At 48.7% G+C, this 7,615-nt stretch overlaps 1 protein-coding gene across 2 annotated transcripts in view; it reads left to right on the top strand.

The window, feature by feature from the left end:
- ZNF618 (zinc finger protein 618) overlaps nt 1-7,615 on the top strand; it is a 187,392-nt gene that overhangs the window by 99,653 nt on the left and 80,124 nt on the right. The window lies entirely within an intron of this gene.

Genomic DNA, 7,615 nt, shown 5'->3' with positions numbered 1-7,615 from the left:
CCCCGTCTTCTTCTCCCTGGTTTCACGACTAACAGCTACCTCTCTGTGGTCATCACCTTCCACCTGAAAGGATGAATGGTCCAGGCCAGCTCCCTTTGTTGAGAAGTATCCATACTTCCCTGGAGGATATGAGGTTGTGGGTAGCACTTTCCAGCCCCCCTGGTGCCCTCTCTGGGCACCTGTGACTGGAATCTAAGGATGACTCAGTGCCGAGCTGGCCTTGGCCGCTCAAGTTGGGGGAGACTTAGGGTGAAGTGCAAGGCTGGGCAGAAGGACCTGGGCTTGAATCCCATATCTCGGCTGCTGCATTGTGAACTCCAGGGACGCCCATCCTAGTCTGGAATTCATCGGTACCGCTTGGGTCCTGCGCTCGTATCCTGAGCCCGTCCCTCCAAAGCAGGAGGATGGAATATTCTGCTTAGCCAGACCTCACCCTTGGAGCTGGCAGGAGATGGGGGAGAGGTGGTCCCCAAAGAAGAGCTGGGCTGTCGTTACCAAAGATGGGGGAAGGCGATGTTGGACAGGCCCATGTAGTAGACGTCCACCACCCGGGGCGAAGGCAGGCACTTAACTTGGTGTGAATGTTAGTGTTCCTGCTGCTGTTCGTTTGGTAGAGCAGAGCTGCAGTGGCCAGATGACCTTTGTTTAGGGCATTGGAGGCAAGAAGAAGGCAAGGGACAGACTAGAGAGATGGCTCCCCAGGCCACACCCTCAAAATCTAGAACAGGCTCTGGGGTTACCTACTGGAGCTGGGTGTGCCAAGCAGAGGAGTTTGCCCTTTAGCACATGGAACACTGGTTCTTCAAATGTTAATAGATTTTTATGGAAAAAAAGGGGTTCTATGGCCAAATAAATTTGAAGGATGGTGAGTTAAACAGAGTCAACAGATTTCTTTGCTGTGGAACTTTTCCAAGCATTTCATGTGCTAGTGTGTTTGCTTGATAGCATCCGAGAGAGAGAGAGAGAGAGAGAGAGAGAGAGAGGGAGAGAGAGAGAAATGACATGTTTCTCAAACTTACTTAACTACGGAACGCTCGTATTAAGGTTTATCCCATGGAGCCAGTGTTCTGTGCAACGTGCTTTGGGAAACCAAGGGAGCAGAATAGTAAGGTGTTCAGCCCTGTGTTTCAGGGAGATCACTCTGGTCCCCGTTTGCAGGAGATACCAGGCTGGAGGTCAGTGTGTCCCACCCAAACCATCATGGCCTGGCTTCCACCCACCTCCCCAGTCTCCTCGTATGTCTCCCCCTTGCTCAGTCTGTTTTAGCTACCCTGACCTTCTCTTATTTATCTAACACTGTAAACCAGGGGTCACCCATTTTTACCTAGAAACGGTCGGACAGAAAGTATTTTACACTTCACAGGCCATAGGTCTCTGTGGCAGTTTCTCAACTCTGCCAGTGTAATTCGAAAGCAGCCATAGATAATACGTAAATACACAAGTGGTCGTAGTTTGCCAACCCCTGGCCTGAGAGCCTTTGCAGCTGCTGTTCCTTTGCTTGGGATGTTCTTTTCCCTGATCTTCCCATGATTCGTGCCCTTTGATCCTTCAGGTCTCAATTCCATCCTCCCCTCTGAGAAGCCTTTTCTGACCCCCTCTGACCCTGCCTGTGTCCCTCGTGGCCTGTTTGTGCTCTTCAACTATTCCACATATTTGTGTACTTTTCTGTGCCTCTTTTGACTGCCAGCTCCAGAGGCAGAGGCCACGTCTGTCTTGTTCACTGCTGTGGGCTGGCCTCCAGCCGGTGCTCAGTGAGTGCTTATGGGATAGGTGCACTGAGTGAGATGGGAGAAGATGCATGATGTAGGAGTCAGGAGCGTGGGCTGGAATGGAGGGCTGCACGGCTGGGCTTGGGCCTGGGAATCTGGACAGTGACTCACGTGGCCAGCAGCTGCCCAGATCCTTTGTGTTTCTCTCCTGGGCCCCTGGTAGTGGAATCTTGTGTAAGAACAGTGTATGAGGCTAGGGCCTGCGGGGCAGTGGGAGTCCCCAGACTGGCAGTGTCTGTCTGGAAGAGTTTTCCGGATCTGAATGTCAGGACTGGAAGGGGCCTTGGGCTTTGTCAGGGTCTCCTCCCCGCTCCCAACCCCCTTCATTGTACACACGGTGAAGAAAGGTCCTGCTCAGGGTCATGTGCTGAGTGAGTGGCAGTGTCAGGCCTTGACCCTGCCTAAGCCAGTGCTTTCTCTCCACGGTGATGCTGTACTCAAGTGAGGGTCTAGCCAGCCTCCCCCACTGCCCTCTCGTGTTCGTTGAGCACCTGCTAAGTTAGGCCCAGCGCTCTGTGCTATGGACTCAGGTGGATTAGATGCTAATTTATTCATCTGGCAGATATTTGAGCATCTGCTGTGTGGCAGGCACTGTTCGAAGTGCTGGGTCTGCGGCAGTGAATGGAAACAAATTTCCCTTCACTCCTCATAACTTGTATGTGGATGTGGTCCTTGCCCTCACTCGCTAAGGCATGAATCTCTCCCATACCAGCATCTCTGCTTCGTGATCAGAGGACAGCAGGCGGGTTTCCCCACAGTGCTCATAGGTGCCTGAAGCTCTGTTTTGAGTCTTATCAGCCCAAGGCTGTAGTGAGAAGGAGAAGTGCTGCGATAGATTAGAGATGCTTGCCCCGGTCAGGGGAGGCGGGAGGTGGCATGTGTGCCATCTATTTGCTCTCCATGATTAACCTAGGTTTGCATATACTCAGTGATGGAGCCCCATGTTATTACCACAGTGCCAGAATATACACCAGGAAGGGCCAGCCCAGAACTCAGTGTGTGACTTGAGATGTAAAGAAAACATTTCTAATAATAATAATAATAATAATAACAACTACTATTTAGTCAGGCTCTGAGCTAAGTGATTTATATTTATTAATTGATGTAATCTTTATCACAGCTCGTGAAGGATGCGCTTATTATTCCCACTTTACTGCTCAGGAAGCTGAGGCCCAGAGAGGTATACAGGCGTCAGGCTGCCCAGTTGGAAGTGAGCACCACAGCCAGGATGCCTGCCCAGGTCTGACTCCTCTGATGCAGGTGCCTCACGGCTGTGCCCTCCTGCTTCCCCGTAGGAAGTGATCAGTTTACAGAGGTTAGAGGAGCCTCTTAGGGGACCAGGGCTGGGCCATAGGCTGGGGGCTCATCCAAAAGGCAGGGCCTCCAAAGGAGCTCACAAGTGAGTTTATACTGATTCTGTCCTTAAACCTAACAGAGCATCTTTGAAGGACCAAAGCAGCATTATTGTGGAGTGACCCAGCATTCAGTGTGAGAAGTAAGTTCTGCATTCCAAACGTCTCTGGACGTTTGTCCAGAGAACATTAACATAGTCCTTAGCTGACGCCACTGGTGAATTTGACCCCGGCCTTGGGTTAGACTGGCCAGGTGGGGTTTAGAGTTGTAGATACTTGATGGGACATTAGACTCATGCAGTTCCTGTTTCAGATGGGGAGACAAAGACCCGAGGCTCCCTGATGTCAGTTAGGCTGGATGACCTAGGTCGGGACTGACCTTGAAGGACCTGTGACCCTCTGACCTCTGCTCCCTGCTCCCAGCTGTGCCACGCATGCTGTGTTATCACACCAGGGTCTGCTTTCGTCCCAGCGCCTTCCTTTTGGCCCAGAACACCTAATTTTGTTCCTTCTCCAGAGGGCCTCTGGCTAAACCCCAAAACCAACAGCATGGGCTGCTAAGGAATGAGTGTCAAATTGAGGGGGACAAGGAGAGGTGGTGTTTCTGATCTTAGGAAACAACTAACTGTGGTTTGGTTTATCAGCCTGGGTCGATTTTACAAGACCAGTGATCCCAGCACTTGAGGTTAATGCTAACCTAGTGTGCAGGTTACAGATCACGTAGCACAACTGCAGACAAACGTCACTTATTTTAAGAAGCGTGGAGGCTGCGGGGCCTTAACTGTGGAAAATTCTAAAGGAAACGCAGTTTTCATAATTAAGTAAGTGTAGCTACAGGCTTGCTGTAATGAAGAATTATGCCCTTTTTTTTGTCAGTTGAAGGTTTTCAGAGCTGGAAGGACTCTGTAGATAATCTGGTCCAACCCTTTCATCTGGAGATAAGACAGCCAGGGATAGAAGAAGCTGAGGGACTCACTTGTTCACCGAGTGTACCAGTTGCCCTAACAAGTGATCAGGATCTTCTAGACAGGGACATTGGGGTGGGGGAGAAGGTGATAAGACCAAGTCTCTTTCATTCATTCCACAAACACTTACTGAGTGCCTGCTAAGTGCTAGGGTCTGACCTAGGTTCTGGAAATACAGTGGTGAGCAAAACAGAAATCCCTGGTCTTGTGGAGCTGATGTTCTAGTGGGAGTGGAGGAGACATAATAAATACTGAAAACACATTGTATGGCATTTGGTAAAAAGTGCTGTAGGGGGAAAGCAGGGAGGGGGGTTGGGACGGTCAGAAGGAGTATTGCATCAGCAAGAAGGTGACATTTGAACAAGGATCTGAAGGAAATGAGGGACTGAGCCAAGCAGTCATTTGGGGGAAGTGCATTCCAGGCCGAGGGAACAGTAGGTGCAAAGGCCCTGGGGCAGGAGTGTTCCTGGAGCAACCGCAAGGAGGCCATGCGGCTGCATAGGACCTTGGAGACTTTTGTCAGGACTTTGGCTTTTACCCTGTGTGAGATGGGGAGCCACTGGGGATTTTGAGCAGAGGAGTGACATGATATGCTTTGGTTTTAAGAGGATCATTCTGGTTGCCGGGAGGACAATAAACTGCAGGGGGGCAAGATATTATAAGACATATTGCCGAGGGTTCAGGACAGGCAGGACCTTAGAAGCTAGGCTTGGAAGGGAGTTTCCAAAAGGCCCTTTTTTTCAGGCCTGAGGAATCCATTTCAGCAGAGCATTGTGTAAGTCCTGCATCCAAAATGCACAGCCTCCTGCTTGGTCCTGGGAGAGCCCCAGAGTGGAGCAGCACGGTCCCTGTGGCTCCCACTCTCCATGCCTGGTCTGCTGGGCTTCTAACTCACCCTCTCTCTGAGCCCAGACTACCTGGGTTCAGATCCTGCCACCATCTACTGCCTGGTTGTGTGACCTTAGGCTAGTTACCTGACCTCAGTTTCCTTATCTGTAAAATGGGGATTATATTCATACCTCCCTCATAGTGGTGTTGGTGAGCATTAAGTGCGGTAATAATGATATGTCTACCCTTAGCACAATGCCTGGCCTATAGTAGGTGCTCAATAAATGCTTGCTTTTATCACCACCATCACCACGATGCTGAATTCCATTCCTAGGAGGAGGGAACAGTGGGTGGCAATTGATTTCTTTTTTTTTTTTTCCCTTTGTTGGAGAGGAAAGATTGCTTTATTCAGGAGGCCAGCAACCTGGGGAGAAGATGGACTCGTATCCAAGAACCAACTCCCAAGATTCTGCTTGACCATGAAAGTTTTTAAAGGGAAAAAGGGGAAGTTAATCGCAGTTAATCATTTGGGGAGGGCGTCAGAGCCTTTTATCTTCCGCTGTGTGCAGATTTTCTTCTGATTGGTTGGTGGTGAGGTAACAGGGTGTTGCTCCAGGCATCATACTCAGCCTGAAGTTACCAACCTCCACCTGGATGGGGGCCTTAGTTCCTGCAGAAGAACTCAAAGATATTGTTATGTATATTCCTTGAGGAAAACCCAGAACCTGCTTTATTATTGCACTATTGTTTCTTGACTACTCTTCCTTTGTTTCTGCATTCCCTCCCTTCCCTGACAAGCAGCTGTTTGAATCTGCCCTTTGGTACTCAGGGAAGGTCTAGGAGGCTGAAGCTTGTTTCCTACAAACAAGAAATGGGGGACACAGAAAGGATTTCTACTGAGGAGGGTCCCACAGGGTGCTGCTCAGTTTCACATAGTGTCAGCAAAGTTCTATTGCCACTTAGCATTCACCTCTAGGAGCCAAAAAGTAAGTGGCTAGGTTTAAGATGCCCATGAGGTTCCTTCTCCAGCAGTGTAATACACCTGGCCCTTTTGAAACCGTGCATCTCAGATTGGGACTTGAACCCACACAGCCGGACTCGAACCCGGCCAAAACTCAGATTGGGACTTGAGCCCATGCGGCTGGGACTCAAACCCAGCCAAAACCCACTGTCTTCCAACTGAGATCACACACCTGGTTTCAGGACTTAATGAAGCTCAGGTTCTTGATGTCTCATCACTGAAAGAATTCAGTGAGAGACAAAGTGATAGGTAAGAAGTGGGTTTATTTAGAAAGAAACACTCCACAGAGTGTGGGCCATCTCAGAAGGTGAGAAAGGCACCAGGGTATGGGGTTGTCAGTTTTTATAGGGGTGGGTCATTTCATAGGCTAATGAGTGGGAGGAGTATTCCAGCTATTTCAGGAAGGGGCAGGGATTTCCAGGAATTGGGCCACCGCCCACTTTTTGATCCTTATGGTCGGCCTTGGACCTGTCATGGCGCCTGTGGGTATGTCATTCAGCTTGCTGATGTGTTACAGTGAGCATATACTGAGGCTCAAGGTCTAGTGGAAGTCAACTTGTCCCATTTGTCTGCCATCTTGGACCCATTTGGTTCTAATCAGTTTATGTCATGTCCTCAGGCTATGTCATTTTTTCAGAGGTTGTGCCCTGCCCCCTTCCCTCCTGTTTCATTACCCCCTCAGAGATTTTACTCCCATATTCTTACGGGAATCAGAAGTAAAACAGGAGGGAAGGAGATCTCAAAAACAAATACAGATCACTTACAGGCAGAGAAACTCATACTGTTATTATAAGCAGCATTTCAAGAAAACTTTGGAGGGAGAAACCAAATCCAGTCTAGTTTTAGGCCATTCCTAACAAAATCCATTTACCCAACTAATGATCATGCATAACGCTTTTCAGTTTTTGTCATTCTTCACACCTTTGTTTACTAAGGTAAACAAACAAGTATTATGCTTAACACTGATGACTCTAGACACTCTTACATGTCTCTATTAATCAAATAACAAGCTTAAGCCACCCACCTTCAATACCAGGTATCAGTTTAGTACTGAATATTTTCCGGATGTCATGAACCTGAAATTCATTCTGGCCAGATTATTTTCTATTTCTGAGTATTTATATAAGCGCTTAATTTTTAAAAAGCCAATTAAGTAGAGCTCTTTTACGATTAATATTTGGCAATACCATACACCTACAACACACATACAGATTCATATGAACACACAAACACAGAGGCCTCATAGTTCCCATTCCAAAAATTCAGCCCTGAGTCAGGTACAACATAAAAGCCATCAGTTACAAGGAATTGGATTCAAATTAGGCTTCTAGCAGATGGAACAAATCAAGGTCACCTATCTAGATGGCTAAATCCTTTTTACTCGTGTTTGCAGAGAAGACACCTAAGATTTCTATTTATCCTTGTGACAAGTCAAGTTCTAAATTACCTTTCCCTTTTTAAAAAATTTGCATTTAAAAAGATGGCAGTGGGCTTCCCTGGTGGCGCAGTGGTTCAGAGTCCCTGCTGATGTAGGGGACACGGGTTTGTGCCCTGGTCTGGGAAGATCCCACATGCCACAGAGCGGCTAGGCCTGTGAGCCGTGGCAGCTGAGCCTGCGCATCTGGAGCCTGTGCTCCACAAAGGGAGAGGCCACAACAGTGAGAGGGCCCCCCCACCCCC

The sequence above is a fragment of the Lipotes vexillifer genome, unplaced genomic scaffold, assembly GCF_000442215.2.
Source record: "Lipotes vexillifer unplaced genomic scaffold, Lipotes_vexillifer_v1.1 scaffold230, whole genome shotgun sequence".
Classification (NCBI taxonomy): domain Eukaryota; kingdom Metazoa; phylum Chordata; class Mammalia; order Artiodactyla; family Lipotidae; genus Lipotes; species Lipotes vexillifer.
Note: the sequence above shows the minus strand (reverse complement) of the source record. Positions and strands in the feature narration are given on the sequence as shown.